Source organism: Arachis hypogaea, chromosome 5, assembly GCF_003086295.3.
Source record: "Arachis hypogaea cultivar Tifrunner chromosome 5, arahy.Tifrunner.gnm2.J5K5, whole genome shotgun sequence".
Taxonomy (NCBI): domain Eukaryota; kingdom Viridiplantae; phylum Streptophyta; class Magnoliopsida; order Fabales; family Fabaceae; genus Arachis; species Arachis hypogaea.
This window is the reverse complement of record NC_092040.1, coordinates 57,697,119-57,714,660: the sequence shown is the minus strand read 5'-3', so window position 1 is coordinate 57,714,660 and position 17,542 is coordinate 57,697,119. Positions and strand designations below refer to the sequence as shown.

At 40.1% G+C, this 17,542-nt stretch overlaps 2 non-coding genes across 2 annotated transcripts; one reads left to right on the top strand and one right to left on the bottom strand.

The window, feature by feature from the left end:
* Positions 1–245: 245 nt before the first annotated feature.
* On the bottom strand, positions 246–349 carry LOC112804451 (small nucleolar RNA R71). Its single transcript, XR_003203066.1, has one exon. It is a non-coding gene; the product is annotated as a small nucleolar RNA R71 (small nucleolar RNA).
* Positions 350–16,354: 16,005 nt separating this feature from the next.
* LOC112805004 (small nucleolar RNA R71) lies at positions 16,355–16,462 on the top strand. The gene has a single exon (XR_003203619.1). It is a non-coding gene; the product is annotated as a small nucleolar RNA R71 (small nucleolar RNA).
* The last annotated feature ends 1,080 nt before the right edge of the window (positions 16,463–17,542 follow it).

Sequence of the window (17,542 nt, the reverse complement as noted above, 5' to 3'; positions counted from 1 at the left end):
ATTGCAAGTTTTATGGACTTCCATCAGAAGATCCTTTTCAGTTCTTAACTGAATTCTTGTAGATCTGTGATACTATTAAGACCAATGGAGTTGATCCTGAGGTCTATAAGCTTATGCTTTTCCCTTTTGCTGTAAGAGACAAAGCTAGAATATGGTTGGACTCTCAACCTAAAGATAGCATGAACTCTTGGGATAAGCTGGTCACGACTTTCTTAGCCAAGTTCTTTCCTCCTCAAAAGCTAAGCAAGCTTAGAGTGGATGTTCAAATCTTCAAGCAGAAAGAAGGTGAATCCCTCTATGAAGCTTGGGAAAGATACAAGCAACTGACCAAAAAGTGTCCTTCTGACATGCTCTCAGAATAGACCATCCTGGATATATTCTATGATGGTCTGTCTGAATTGTCTAAGATGTCATTGGACTATTTTGTTGGTGGATCTATTCACCTGAAGAAAATGCCTGTAGAAGCTCAAGAACTCATTGACATGGTTGCAAATAACCTATTAATGTACACTTCTGAAAGGAACCCTGTGAGTAATGGGACGCCTTAGAGGAAGGGAATTCTTGAAATTGATGCTCTGAATGCCATATTGGCTCAGAACAAAATGTTGACTCAGCAAGTCAATATGATTTCTCAGAGTCTGAATGGTTTGCAAAATGCATCCAACAGTACTAAAGAAGCATCTTCTGAAGAAGAAGCTTATGATCCTATAGGTGAACTACATGAGTGAAGCCTATGGAAACACCTATAATCCCTCATAGAGAAATCATCCAAATTTCTCATGGAAGGATCAACAAAAGCCTCAACAAGGCTTTAATAATGGTGGAAGAAACAGGTTTAGCAATAACAAGCCTTTTCCATCATCCTCTCAGCAACAGACCGAGAATTCTGAGCAGAGCCCCTCTAGCTTAGCAAACATAGTCTTTGATCTATCTAAGGCCACTCTAAGTTTCATGAATAAAACAAGGTCCTCCATTAGAAATCTGGAGGCACAAGTGGGCTAGCTGAGTAAAAGAGTCACTGAAACTCCTCCTAGTACTCTCCCAAGCAATACAGAAGAGAACCCAAAAAGAGAGTGCAAGGCTATAACCTTAATTGGTGTGGCCGAATGAACAGAGGAAGAGGAGGACGTGAATCCCAATGAAGAAGACCTCATGGGATGTCCTCTGGATAAAAAGGAGTACCCAATTGAGGAACCTAAGGAATCTGAGGCTCATCTAGAGACCATAGAGATTCCATTGAACCTACTTCTGCCATTCATGAGCTCTGATGACTATTCCTCCTCTAAAGAGGATGAAGATATTACTGAAGTGAAAGTTGCTAAGTACCTTGGAGCAATCATGAAGCTGAATGCCAAGTTATTTGGAATTGAGACTTGGGTGGATGAACCCCCCTTGCTCACGAATGAACTAAATGACTTAGTTAGGCAGACATTACCTCAAAAGAAACAAGATCATGATAAATTCCTAATTCCCTGTACCATAGGCACCATGACCTTTGAGAAGGCTCTGTGTGACCTGGGGTCAGGCATAAATTTAATGCCACTCTCTATAATGGAAAAATTGGAATCTTTGATGTACAGGCTGCCAAATTCTCATTAGAGATGGTAGACAATTCTATGAAAAAGGCTTATGGACAGGTAGAGGACGTGCTAGTAAAGGTCAAAGGCCTTTACATCCCTGCCGATTTCATAATCCTAGACACTGGGAAGGATGAGGATGAATCCATCATCCTTAGAAGACCCTTCCTAGCCACAACAAAAGTTGTAATTGATGTGGATAGAGGAGAGTTGGTCCTTCAACTGAATGAGGACTACCTTCTGTTTAAAACTCAAGGATCTCCCTCTGTAACCATGGAGAGGAAGCAAGAAAAGCTTCTCTCACTCCAGAGTCAACCAGAGCCCCCACAGTCAAACTCTAAGTTTGGTGTTGGGAGGCCACAACCAAACTCTAAGTTTGGTGTTGAACCCCTACATTCAAACTCTAAGTTTGGTGTTGGAAGGTCCCAACAATGCTCTGAACATCTGTGAAGTTCCATGAGAGCTCACTGTCAAGCTATTGACATTAAAGAAGCGCTTATTGGGAGGAAACCCAATTTTATTTATTTATGTTATTTTCCTTTTTTTTTAGGTTGATGATCATGTGGAGTCACAAAAACAATTACAAAAATCAAAGAAAAATAAAAAACAGCATTAAAAATAGCACACCCTGGAGGAAGAACTTACTGGCGTTTAAACGCCAGTAAGGGTAGCAGAATGGGCATTTAACGCCCAGTCTGGCACCATTCTGTGCGTTAAACGCCAGAAACAAGCACCAGACTGGCGTTAAACGCCAGAAAGAGGCAACAATCTGGCGTTAAACGCCAGAAATAGGTTGCAGCCTGGCATTTAACGCCAGGAAAGGAATAAAAGCTTGCATTTAACGCCAGAAACAAGCAGCAATTTGGCATTAAACGCCAGAATTGCACAGCAAGGGCATTTTGTACGCCTAATAAGAGCAGGGATGATACATCCTTGACCCCTCAGGATCTGTGGACCCCACAGGATCCCCATCTACCCTACCCCTCTCTCTCTCTTACTCACCAATCAAATCATATCCTCTTCCCTATATTCTCTTCACCAATCACCTCCATATCTCTTCCCAAAAAAAAACCCCACCTACCTCACTTTAAAAATTCAAACACTTTTCCCTCCCAAAACCAACCCTAATGACCGAAACCCAACCCCACCTCACCCTTATATAAATCCCTCACTACTCCTTCATATTTACACAACACAACCACCTTTCCCCCCTCTTGGCCGAATCACATATCTCCCTCCATCTCCTCCATTTTCTTCTTCTTCCCCTTCTTTCTTTCTTCTTTTGCTCGAGGACGAGCAAACTTATTAAGTTTGGTGTGGTAAAAGCATTGCTTTTTGATTTTCCATAACCATTTATGGCACCTAAGGCCAGAGAAACCTCTAGAAAGAGGAAAGGGAAGGCAAAAGCTTCCACCTCCGAGTCATGGAAGATGGAGAGATTCATATCAAAGGTCCATCAAGACCACTTCTATGAAGTTGTGGCCAAGAAGAAGGTGATCCTTGAGGTCCCTTTCATGCTCAAGAAAAATGAGTATCCGGAGATCCGACATGAAATCCGAAGAAGAGGATGGGAAGTTCTTACCAACCCCATTCAACAAGTCAGAATCTTAATGGTTCAAGAGTTCTATGCCAATGCATGGATCACTAGGAACCATGATCAAAGTATGAACCCGAATCCAAAGAATTGGCTTACAATGGTTCGGGGAAAATACTTAGATTTCAGTCCAGAAAATGTAAGGTTGGCATTCCATTTGCCAATGATGCAAGAAAACGCACGTTCTTAAACTAGAAGGGTCAACTTTGATCAAAGGTTGGACCAAGTCCTCATGGACATATGTGTGGAAGGAGCTCAATGGAAAAGAGACTCAAGAGGCAATCCGGTTCAATAGAGAAGATCAGACCGTAAGCCTGTGGCTAGAGGATGGTTGGAGTTCATCCAACGCTCCATCATTCCTACTAGCAACTGATCTGAAGTGACTGTGGATCGGGCCATCATGATCCATAGTATCATGATTGGGGAGGAAGTATAAGTTCATGAGATCATACCTCTAGAACTCTACAAGGTGGCTGACAAGTCATCTACTTTGGCAAGGTTAGCCTTTCCTCATCTCATTTGTCATCTATGCAATTTAGCTGGGGTTGACATAGAAGGAGACATCCTCATTGAAGAGGACAAGTCCATGACTAAGAAAAGGATGGAGCAAACAAGAGAGCCCATTCATGGATCTCAACAAGAGCATGAGGAAGATCCTCATCAAGAATTCCCTGAGATGCCTCAAGGGATGCAATTTTCTCCACACAACTATTGGGAATAACTCAACACCTCCTTGGAAGGCTTGAGTTACAACATGGACCAACTAAAGGTGGAGCACCAAGAGCACTCCATTATTCTCCATGAGATTAGAGAATATCAAAGAGCTATGAGGGAGGAGCAACAAAGGCAAGGAAGACATAGAGGAGCTTAGGTGCTCCATTGGTTCTTCAAGAGGAAGACGCCACCCTCACTAAGGTGGACTCATTCCTTAATCTCCTTGTCTATTTACTTTTTTGTTTTCGGTTTTTATGCTTATTGTGTCAGCTATGTTTTGTGTCTTTATTACATGATCATTAGTGTCAAGTGTCTATGTCTTAAAGCTATGAATAATTCCATGAATCCTTCACCTCTCTTATAGGAAAAATGTGCTTAATTACAAAAGAACAAGAAGTACTTGGATTTCAAATTTTATCTTCAAATTAGTTTAATTATTTTGATGTGGTGGCAATACTTTTTTTTTCTGAATAAATGCTTGAACAGTGCATATTTTTGATCTTGTTGTTTATGAATGTTAAAATTGTTGGCTCTTGAAAGAATGATGAACAAAGAGAAATGTTATTGATAATCTGAAAAATCATGAAATTGATTCTTGAAGCAAGAAAAAGCAGTGAATAAAAAAGCTTGCAAAAAAAAAGTGGCGGAAAAAAAAAGAAAGAAAAAGAAAAAGTAAGCAGAAAAAGCCAATAGCCCTTAAAAGCAAAAGGCAAGGGTAAAAAGGATCCAAGGCTTTGAGCATTAATGGATAGAAGGGCCCAAGGAAATAAAATCCAGGCCTAAGCGGCTAAATCAAGCTGTCCCTAACCATGTGCTTGTGCCATGAAGGTCCAAGTGAAAAGCTTGAGACTAAGTGGTTAAAGTCGTGATCCAAAGCAAAAGAGTGTGCTTAAGAGCTCTGGACACCTCTAACTAGGGACGTTAGCAAAGCTGAGTCACAATCTGAAAAGGTTCACCCAGTTATGTGTCTGTGGCATTTATGTATCCGGTGGTAATACTGGAAAACAAAGTGCTTAGGGCCACGATCAAGACTCATAAAGTAGCTGTGTTCAAGAATCAACATACTTAACTAGGAGAATCAATAACACTATCTGAATTTCTGAGTTCCTATAGATGCCAATCATTCTGAATTTCAAAGGATAAAGTGAGATGCCAAAACTGTTTAGAAGCAAAAAGCTACTAGCCCCGCTCATCTAATTGGGACTAAGTTTCATTGATATTGTGAGATTCATTGTATATTCTCTTCTTTTTATCATATTATGTTTTCAGTTGCTTGGGGACAAGCAACAATTTAAGTTTGGCGTTGTGATGAGCGGATAATTTATATGCTTTTTGGCATTGTTTTTATATAGTTTTTAGTATATTTTATTTACTTTTTAGTATATTTTTATTATTTTTTAAGCAAAATTCACATTTCTGGACTTTACTATGAGTTTGTGTGTTTTTCTATGATTTCAGGTACTTTCTGGCTAAAATTGAGGGACCTGAGCAAAAATCTGATTCAGAGGCTAACAAAGAACTGCAGATGCTATTGGATTCTGACCTCCCTGCTCTCAAAATAGAATTTTTGGAGCTACAAAAATTCAATTGGCGCTCTCTCAAATGCTTTGGAAAGTAGACATCCAGGGCTTTCCAGCAATATATAATAGTCCATACTTTTCACGAGTTTAAATGATGCAAACTGGTGTTTAACGCCAGCTTTCTGCCCTATTCTAGCGTTAAACGGCAGAAACAAGTTGCAAAGTAGAGTCAAACGCATGAAACAAGTTACAAATTGGCGTTCAACTCCAAGGAAGACCTCTACACATGAAAGCTTCAATACTCAGCCCAAGCACACAACAAGTGGGCCCAGAAGTGGATTTCTGCATCATTTACTCATTTCTGTACCCCTAGTAACAAGTCTAGTATAAATAGGACTTTTTACTATTGTATTTTCATCTTGGTATCTATCTTTGATCAGTTTATGCGATCTTAGACATTGGGGGCTGGCCTCATGGCCATGCCTGGACCTCTATCACTTATGTACTTTCAACGGTGGAGTTTCTACACACCATAGATTAAGGGTGTGGAGCTCTGCTGTTCCTCGAGTATTAATGCAATTACTACTGTTTTCTATTCAATTCATGCTTATTCTCATTCTAAGATATTCATTTGCACTTCAACCTAATGAATGTGATAATCTGTGACACTCATCACCATTCTCACTTATGAACGCGTGCCTGACAAACACTTTCATTCTACCTGCGAAAGCTAGAGTGTGTATCTCTTGGATTCCTGGTCCATGATGCATGGTTGCCTCTCCTGACAACAGAGCCTTCCATTCCATGAGATTAGAGTCTTCATGGTATAAGCTAGAATCCATTGGCAGCATTCTTGATATCCGGAAAGTCTAAACCTTGTCTGTGGCATTCCGAGTAGGATCTGGGATGGGATGACTGTGACGAGCTTCAAACTCGCGACTGTAAGGCGTGGTGACAGACGCAAAAGGATAGTAAATCTTATTCCTGCATGATCGAGAACCAACAGCTGATTAGCCATGCGGGAAACTGTAGAGGACCTTTTTCACTGAGAGGATGGGAAGTAGCCATTGACAACGGTGATGCCCTACATACAGCTTGTCATAGAAAGGAGTATGAAGGGTTGGAAGAAGGCAATAGGAAACCAGAGATTCAAAAGGAATGAGGCATCTCCATACACTTATCTGAAATTCCCATTAATGAATTACATAAGTATCTCTATCTTTATTTTATATTTATTCATATTTTAATTATCAAAACTCCATAACTATTTTAATCCGCCTGACTGAGATTTACAAGGTGACCATTGCTTGCTTCAAGCCGACAATCTCTGTGGGATCAACCCTTACTCACGTAAGGTTTATTACATGGACGACCCAGTGCACTTGCTGGTTAGTTGTGCGAAGTTGTGAAAAAGAGTGATATTGCAATTGTGCGTACCAAGTTGTTGGCGCCATTGAGATCACAATTTTGTGCACCAGCACGCGCGCGCGGATTTGCTTGTCCCCAAAAACAATGCCAAAAAGCGTATAAATTATCTGCTCATCACAACACCAAACTTAAATTGTTGCTTGTCCCCAAGCAACTTAAAATCAAAAAGGATAAAAAGAAGAGAATATACTATAAATCTCAAAATATCAATGAAGCTTAGTTCTAATTAGATTAGCGAGACTAGTAGCTTTTTGCTTCTGAATAGTTTTGGCATCTCACTTTATCCTTTGAAGTTTAGAATGATTGGCATCTATAGGAACTCAGAGTTCAGATAGTGTTATTAATTCACCTAGTTAAGTATGTTGATTTTTGAACACCGCTACTTTTATGAGTCTTGGCCGTGGCCCTAAGCACTTTGTTTTCCTGTATTACCACCGGATACATAAATACCACAGACACATGACTAGGTGAACCTTTTCAGATTGTGACTCAGCTTTGCTAAAGTCCCCAGTTAGAGGTGTCCAGAGCTCTTAAGCACACTCTTTTTGCTTTGGATCACGACTTTAACCACTCAGTCTCAAGCTTTTCACTTGGACCTACATGCCACAAGCACATGGTTAGGGACAGCTTAATTTAGCCGCTTAGGCCTGGATTTATTTTCTTGGGCCTTCCTATCCATTGATGCTCAAAGCCTTGGATCCTTTTTACCCTTGCCTTTTGGTTTTAAGGGCTATTGGCTTTTTCTGCTTGCTTTTTCTTTTTTTTTTTAATTTTTTTCGCAAGCTTTGTTATTCACTACTTTTTCTTGCTTCAAGAATCAATTTTATGATTTTTCAGATCATCAATATCATTTTTATTTTTCATCATTCTTTCAAGAGCCAACAATTTTAACATTCATAAACAACAAGATAAAAAATATGCATTGTTCAAGCATTCATTCAGAAAACAAAAAGTATTATCACCACATCTATATAATTAAACCAATTTCAAGGATGAATTTGAAACTCATGTGCTTCTTGTTCTTTTGTATTAAAAACATTTTTCATTTAAGAAAGGTGAAGGATTCATGAAATTATTCATAGCCTTAAGACATAGTTACTAAATACTAATGATCATGTAGTAAAGACTCAAAACATAGACAAATATATAGCATAAAATCGAAAAACAGAGAAATAAGAACAAGGAAGTTAAGGAATGAGTCCACCTAAGTGAGGGTGGCACCTTCATCTTGAAGGACCAATGGTGTCCTTGAGCTCCTCTATGTCTCTTCCTTGCCTCTGTTGCTTGATCCCTAGTGATTTTGGTGCTCCTATCCTTAGTTGCTCCCAATAATTGTGTAGAGGAAAATGTATCCCCTGAGGTATCTCAGAGATTTCTTGATGAGGGAATTCCTTATGCTCTTGTTGAGGTCTATGAGTGGGCTCTCTTGATGTGCAGTCAAATGCTCTACTACTGAGCTATGGACCCTTGAGATGAATCTCTCCATCTCCCATGACTTGGAGGTGGAAGCTTTTGTCTTCCCTTTCCTCTTTCTAGAGGTTTCTCCGGCCTTAGGTGCCATCAATAGTTATGGTAAAACAAAAAAGCTATGCTTTTACCACACCAAACTTAGAATGTTGCTCTCCCTCGAGCAAAAGAAGAAAGAATAGAAGGAGAAGAAGAAGAAGATATGGAGGAGAGGAAGCGAGGTGTGGGTTTCGGCCAAAGGGGAGAAGAGAGGGTAGTATTGTGTGAGAATGAAGAAGGATGAAGGGGATTATATAGTGGAGGGAGAGGGTATGGGTTTGGTCATTTAGGGTGGGTTTGGGTGGGAAAGAGATTTTGAATTTGAAGGTAGGTGGGGATCCTGTGGGGTCCACAGATCCTGAGGTGATCCTGTGGGGTTCACAGATCTTGAGGTGTAAAGGATTTCTCATCCATGCACCTTTTAGGCGTGTAAAACGCCCTCTGTATGCAATCCTGGCCTTTAATGCCAGACTGATGCTTGTTTCTGGCGTTAAACGACCAAATGTAGCTTGTTTCTGGCGTTTAACGCCAGCCTGATGCTTGTTTCTAGCGCTAAATGCCAGCTTGGTGCTTGTTTCTGGCGTTTAAATGCCAGACAGCTCTTCCTCCAGGGTGTGTTTTTTCTTCTGCTATTTTTTTATTCTGTTTTTAATTTTTGCAATTGTTTTGTGACTCCACATGATCATAAACCTAATAAAACATAAAAGAACAATAGAAATATAAATAAATAAAAATTGGGTTGCCTCCCAATAAGCACTTTTTTAATGTCAATAGCTTGACAGTGAGCTCTCATGGAGCTTCACAGATGTTCAGAGCATTGTTGGAACCTCCCAACACCAAACTTAAAGTTTGAATGTAGGGGTTCAACACCAAACTTAGAGTTTGGTTGTGGCCTCCCAACACCAAACTTAGAGTTTGATTGTGGGGGCTTTGTTTGACTCTGTATTGAGAGAAGCTTTTCATGCTTCCTCTCCATGGTTGCAGAGGAAGATCCTTGAGCTTTGAACACAAGGTAGTCCCCATTCAATTGAAGGACTAGCTCTCCTCTGTCAACATCAATCACAGCTTCTGCTGTGGCTAGGAAGGGTCTTCCAAGGATGATGCATTCATCCTCATCCTTCCCAGTGTCTAGGATTATGAAATCAGCAGGGATGTAAAGGCCTTTAACCTTCACTAGCACATCCTCTACCAATCCATAAGCTTGTTTTATAGACTTGTCTGCCATCTCTAATGAGATTCTTGCAGCTTGTACCTTAAAGATCCCCAGTTTCTCCATTACAGAGAGTGGCATAAGATTTATACCTGACCCCAGGTCACATAGAGCCTTCTCAAAGGTCATGGTGCCTATGGCACATGGTATTAAGAATTTACCAGGATCTTATTTCTTTTGAGGTAAAGTTTGCTGAACCCATGTATTTAGTTCACTAATGAGCAAGGGAGGTTGGTGCACGAAATTATGATCTCTAATAATGGCATTCAACTTGGTATGCGCGTTTATAACTCAGCACTTTCTTCACAACCTCGCACAACTATCCAGCAAGTGCACTGGGTCATCCAAGTAATAAACCTTACGTGAGTAAGGGTCGATCCCACGGAGATTGTCGGTATGAAGCAAGCTATGGTCATCTTGTAGACCTCAGTTAGGCAGATAATAATTGGTTATGGAGTTTTCGAATAATAATAATAAATAAACAGAAAATAAAGATAGAAATACTTATGGAGATCATTGGTGAGAATTTCAGACAAGTGTATGGAGGTGTTTTGTCCCTGTTGGATCTCTGCTTTCCTACTGCTTTCATTCAATCCTTCTTACTCCTTTCCATGGCAAGCTGTATGTAGGGCATCACCGTTGTCAATGGCTACATCCCATCCTCTCAGTGAAAATGGTCCAAATGCTCTATCACAACACTGCTAATCATCTGTCAGTTCTCGATCATGTCGGAATAGAATCCCTTGATTCTTTTGCATTTGTCATCACACCCAACAATCGCGAGTTTGAAGCTCGTCATAGTCATTCAATCCCTAAATCCTACTCGGAATACCACAGACAAGGTTTAGACTTTCCGGATTCTCATGAATGCCACCATCAATTCTAGCTTATACCACGAAGATTCTGATTAAGGAATCCAAGAGATATGCGCCCAGCCTAAGGTAGAACGGAAGTGGTTGTCAGTCACGCGTTCATAGGTGAGAATGATGATGAGTGTCACGGATCATCACATTTGTCATGGTGAAGTGCAACGAATATCTTAGAAGAAGAATAAGTCGAATTGAATAGAAAATAGTAGTAATTGCATTGAAACTCGAGGTACAGTAGAGCTCCACACCCTTAATCTATGGTGTGTAGAAACTCCACCGTTGAAAATACATAAGTGATGAAGGTCTAGGCATGGCCAAATGGCCAGCCCCCTAAACATGATCACAGGATCAAAAATACAATCCAGGATCCAGGATACCAAGATGTCTAATATAATAATAAAATGTCATATTTATACTATACTAGCTACTAGGGTTTACAGAAGTAAGTAATTGATATAGAAATCCACTTCTCGGGCCCACTTGGTGTGTGCTTGAGCTGAGCTAGAGCTTTACACATGCAGAGGATTCTTTTGGAGTTGAACGCCAAGTTGTAACATGTTTTTTGGCGTTCAACTCTGGTTCGTGACGTGTTTCTGGCGTTTGACTCCAGAATGCAACATGGAACTGGCATTGAGCGCCAGTTTACATCATCTAATCTCAAATAAACTATAAACTATTATATATTGTTGGAAAGTTCTGAATGTGTACTTTTCAACGCCGTTGAAAGCGCGCCATTTAGAGTTCTGTAGCTCCAGAAAATTCATTTCGAGTGCAGGGAGGTCAGAATCCAACAGCATCAGCAGTCCTTTGTCAGCCTTCTTATCAGAGTTTTGCTCAGGTCCCTCAATTTCAGCCAGAAAATACCTGAAATCACAGAAAAACACACAAACTCATAGTAAAGTCCAGAAATGTGAATTTTACATAAAAACTAATGAAAACATCCCTAAAAGTAGCTAGATCCTACTAAAAATTACCTAAAAATAATGCCAAAAAGCGTATAAATTATCCGCTCATCACAACACCAAACTTAAATTGTTGCTTGTCCCCAAGCAACTGAAAATCAGTTAGGATAAAAAGAAGAGAATATACTATAAAGCTCAGAATATCAATGAATATTAATGCTAATTAGATGAGTGGGACTTGTAGCTTTTTGCTTCTGAACAGTTTTGGCATCTCACTTTATCCTTTGAAGTTTAGAATGATTGTCATCTCTAGGAACTTAGAATTTTAGATAGTGTTATTGATTCTCCTAGTTAAGTTTTTTAATTCTTGAACACAGCTACTTTTATGAGTCTTGGCCGTGACCCTAAGCACTTTGCTTTCCAGTATTACCACCGGATAGATGAATGCCACAGACACATGACTGGGTGAACCTTTTCAGATTGTGACTAAGCTTTGCTAAAGTCCCCAGTTAGAGGTGTCTAGGGTTCTTAAGCACACTCTTTTTGCTTTGAATCACGACTTTAACCACTCAGTCTCAAGCTTTTTACTTGGACCTGCATGCCACAAGCACATGGTTAGGGACAGCTTGATTTAGCCGCTTAAGCCTGGATTTTAGTTCCTTGGGCCTTCCTATCCATTGATGCTCAAAGCCTTGGATCCTTTATACCCTTGCCTTTTGGTTTTAAGGGCTATTGACTTTTTTCTGCTTGCTTTTTCTTTTTCTTTCTATTTATTTATTTATTTTTTTCGCAAGCTTTTGCTTTTTCAATGCTTTTTCTTGCTTCAAGAATCAATTTCATGATTTTTCAGATTATCAATAGCATTTCTCTTTGTTCATCATTCTTTCAAGAGCCAACAATTTTAACATTCATAAACAACAAGATAAAAAATATGCACTGTTCAAGCATTCATTTAGAAAACAAAAAGTATTGTCACCACATAAATATAATTAAACTAAATTCAAGGATAAATTCGAAACTCATGTACTTCTTGTTCTTTTTGTATTAAAACATTTTTCATTTAAGAGAGATGAGGGATTTATGGATTTATTCATAGCCTTAAGACATAGTTACTAAATACTAATGATCATGTAGGAAAGATACAAACATAAATAACATAAAGCTTAAAAAATAAAAAAAACAGAGAAATAGAACAAGGAATGAGTCCACCTTAGTGGCGTCTTCTTCTTGAAGGACCAATAATGTCCTTGAGCTCTTCTATGTCTCTTCCTTGCCCTTATTGCACCTCCCTCATTGCTCTTTGATCTTCTCTAATTTCATGGAGAATGATGGAGTGTTCTTGATGTTCCACCCTTAATAGATCCATATGGTAACTCAAGTCTTCTAGAGAAGTGTTGAGTTGTTCCCAATAGTTGTTGGGAGAAAAGTGCATCCCTTGAGGCATTTCCGGGATTTCTTGGTGATGAGCTTCCTCATGCGTCTCTTGGGATCCATGAGTGGGCTCTCTTGTTTGCTCCATCCTCTTCTTAGTGATGGGCTTATCCTCCTCAATGGAGATGTCTCCTTCTATGATAACTCCAGCTGAGTAACATAGATGGCAAATAAGATGAGGAAAAGCTAGCCTTGCCATGGTGGAGGACTTTTCGGCTATTTTGTAGAATTCAAGAGAGATGACTTCATGAACTTCTACTTCCTCTCCAATCATGATGCTATGGATCATGATGGCCCGATCCACAGTAACTTCAGATCGGTTGCTAGTGGGGATGATGGAGCGTTGGATGAACTCCAACCATCCTCTAGCCACAGGCTTGAGGTCCAGTTTTCTTAATTGAACCAGCTTGCCTTTGAAGTCTCTTTTCTATTGAGCTCCTTCAACACATATGTCCATAAGGACTTGGTCCAACCTTTGATCAAAGTTGACCCTTCTAGTGTAGGGGCGTGCATCTCCTTGCATCATGGGCAAGTTGAATGCCAACCTTACATTTTCTGGACTGAAATCTAAGTATTTCCCCCAAACCATTGTAAGATAATTCTTTGGATTCGGGTTCACACTTTGATCATGGTTCCTAGTGATCCATGCATTGGCATAGAACTCTTGAACCATTACGATTCTGACTTGTTGAATGGGGTTGGTCAGAACTTCCCAACTTCTTCTTTGGATCTCATGTCGGATCTTTGGATACTCATTTTTCTTGAGTTTGAAAGGGACCTCAGAGATCACCTTCTTCTTGGCCACAACATCATAGAAGTGGTCTTGATGGGCTTTAGAGATGAATCTCTCCATCTCTCATGACTCGGAAGTGGAAGCTTTTGTCTTCCCTTTTCCTTTTCTAGAGGTTTCTCCGGCCTTAGGTGCCATAGGTGGTTATGGAGAAACAAAAAGCTATGCTTTTACCACACCAAACTTAGAATACTCCTCGCCCTCGAGCAAGAGAAGAAATAATAGATGAAGAAGAAGAAAATATAGAGGAGAGGGAGAGAGGGTTGTGTTTCGGCCAAGGAGAAGAGAGGGTTGTGTTGTGTGAAAATAAAGAAGAATGGAGGGGTTTATATAATGGAGAGAGAGGGGTTAAGGTTCGGCCATATTGGGTGGGTTGGGTGGGAAAGTGTTTTTGAATTTTGAAGGTATGTGGGGTTTATGGGAAAGAATGGAAGGATGTGAGTGGTAAAGAGGTGATGGGGAAGAGAGATTGAGGTGATTGGTGAAGGGTTTTTGGGGAAGAGTGTTTATGGGATTGTGTGAAGAGGAGAGAAGGTGAGTTGAGGTAGGTGGGGATCCTGTGGGATCCACAGATCCTGAGATGATCCTGTGGGGTCCATAGATCATGTAGTGTCAAGGATTTAACAACCCTGCACCTATTAGGCGTGTGAAATGCCTTGCATGCAATTCTGGCGTTTGAACGCCGAATTGATGCTTGTTTTGGGCATTCAGCGCCCATCTGTAGCATGTTTCTGGCATTGAACGCCAGTTCCATACTTGTTTCTAGCGTTCAGTGCCAGCTTTCCTCAGTGTGTATTCCTAACGTTTAAACGCCAAGATGTTGCTTGTTTCTAGCGTTCAACGCCAGAACCATGCTCTGTTCTGGCGTTGAACGCCAGCCAGATGCTCCTTACTAGTGTTTAAACGCCAGTAAGTCCTTCCTCCAGGGTGTGATATTTCTTCAAATGTTTTTGATTCTGTTTTAAATTTTTATATTTTTTTTCGTGACTCCACATGATCATGAACCTAATAAAACATAAAAGAACAAAAAAAAATAAAAATTAGATAAATAAAAATTGAGTTGCCTCCCAATAAGCACTTCGTTAATGTCAATAGCTTGACAGTGGGCTCTCATGGAGCCACACAGGTGATCAGGTCAATGTTGTAGACTCCCAACACCAAACTTAGAGTTTGGATGTGGGGAATCAACACCAAACTTAGTGTTTGGCTATGGCCTCCCAACACCAAACTTAGAGTTTGATGGTGGGGGCTTTGTTTGACTCTGTCTTGAGAGAAGCTTTTCATGCTTCCTCTCCATGTATACAGAAGAACACACTTGGGTTTTAAACACAAGGCAGTCCCCATTCAATTGAAGGACTAATTCTCCTCTGTTAACATCTATCACAGCTCCTGCTGTGGCTAGGAAAGGTCTTCCAAGGATGATGCATTCATCCTCCTCCTTCCTAGTGTCTAAGATTATGAAATCAGTAAGGATGTAAAGGCCTTCAACCTTTACTAACACGTCCTCTACCAATTCATACGCCTGTCTTACTGGCTTATCTGCCATTTGTAATGAAAATATGACAGGCTGTACCTCAATGATCCCCAGCTTCTCTATTACAGAGAGTGGCATAAGATTTATGCCTGACCCTAGGTCACACAGAGCCTTTTCAAAGGTCATGGTGCCTATGGTACGGGGTATTAAGAATTTACCAGGATCTTGTTTCTTTTGAGGTAAAGTTTGCTGAACCCATGTATCTAGTTCACTAATGAGCAGGGGAGGTTTACCTTCCCAAGTCTCAATACCAAACAACTTGGCATTCAGCTTCATGATAGCTCCTAGATATTAAGCAACTTGCTCTCCATTTACATCTTCATCTTCTTCAGAGGAAGAAAAGTCTTCAGAGCTTATGAATGGCAGAAGGAGGTTTAATGGAATCTCTATGGTCTCTATGTGAGCCTCAGATTCCTTTGGGTCCTCAATAGGGAACTCCATCTTGGTTGGGAGACGTCCCATGAGATCTTCCTCATTGGGATTCACGTCCTCCCCTTCCTCCTTGCATTTGGCCATATTGACTATATCAATGGCCTTGCACTCTCTCTTTGGATTCTCTTCTATATTGCTTGGGAGAGTACTAGGAGGAGTTTCAGTGACTTTCTTACTCAGCTGGTCCACTTGTGCCTCCAAATTTCTAATGGAGGACCTTGTTTCACTCATGAAGCTTAAAGTGGCCTTAGACAGATCAGAGACTATATTTGCTAAGTTAGAGGTGCTCTGCTCAGAATTCTCTGTCTGTTGCTGAGAAGATGATGGAAAAGGCTTGCCATTGCTAAACCTATTTCTTCCACCATTATTAAAGCCTTGTTGAGGCTTTTGTTGATCTTTCCATGAGAAATTTGGATGATTTCTCCATGAAGAATTATAGGTGTTTCCATAAGGTTCACCCATGTAATTTACCTCTGCCATTTCAGGGTTTTCAGGATCATAAGCTTCTTCTTCAGAAAATGCCTCTTTAGTACTGTTGGATGCATTTTGCCATCTATTCAGACTTTGAGAAATCATGTTGACTTGCTGAGTCAACATTTTGTTCTGAGCCAATATGGCATTCAGAGCATCAACTTCAAGAACTCCCTTCCTCTGAGGCGTCCCATTATTCACGGAGTTCCTCTCATAAGTATACATGAATTGGTTATTTGCAACCATTTCAACAAGTTCCTAAGCTTCTGCAGGCGTTTTCTTTAGGTGAATGGATCCACCTGCAGAATGGTCCAGTGAGATCTTAGAGAACTCAGACAGACCATAATAGAATATATCTATCATGGTCTATTCTGAAAACTTGTCAGAAGGACACTTTTTGGTCATCTGCTTGTATCTTTCCCAAGCTTCATAGAGGGATTCACCATCTTTTTGCTTGAATGTCTGAATATCCACTTCCGGGGCCCACTTTGGTGTGTGCTTGGGCTGAGCTTGAGCTTTACACGTGCAGAGGCTTCTTTTGGGGTTAAACGCCAAGTTGTAACGTGTTTTTGGCGTTTAACTCTGGTTTGTGACGTGTTTCTGGCGTTTTACTCCAGAATGTAGCATGGAACTGGCGTTGAACGCCAATTTACGTCATCTAAACTCGAATAAAGTATGAACTATTATATATTGCTGGAAAACCCTGGATGTCTACTTTCCAACGCAATTAAGAGCGCGCCATTTGAAGTTCTATAGCTCCAGAAAATCTATTTCGAGTGCAGGGAGGTCAGAATCCAACAGCATCAGCAGTCTTTTTTCAGCCTGAATCAGATTTTTGCTCAGGTCCCTTAATTTCAGCCAGAAAATATCTGAAATCACAGAAAAATATAAAAACTCATAGTAAAGTCCAGAAATGTGAATTTTGCATAAAAACTAATTAAAACATCCCTAAAAGTAGCTAGATCCTACTAGAAACTACCTAAAAACAATGCCAAAAAGCGTATAAATTATCCGCTCATCAGTAGCCATTGACAACGGTGATCCACTAACATAAAGCGTGTCATAGAAAAAGCCATGCGCATTTGGAGAAGAAGACAGTAGGAAAGCAGTGATTCAGAAGATAGAGCATCTCTGGAACCTCAACCTATTCCTCATCACTGAATCATAAGTATCATTTATTTCATGCTCTTTTACGTTTTACAAATAAAACTAAGAATTGTTTTTGATATCCTAACTAAGAATAATAAGATAACCATAGCTTGCTTCTTCCTCTAGGTGCTACTCAACGAATAATAAATATAATTGCCTTGCAAAATGGAAATTTGGTTGGGATAAAAGATTTAATTGGCTGCAGGTTTGGCGTCTTCATGTACATGAGAAGTTCAAAATCTTGATTTGGCTCAATTTTCAGAATGCAGTACCTATGATGGAGTTTAGAGGGTCTCGGAGGTTAACTTCTTCAGAATCTTGTCATAGATGTCAAGGGACTTCAGAAACTACTCTGCATTATCTTAGAGATTGTCCCAAGGCCATGGAGATTTGAAAATATTTTGGTTTGCCTTCA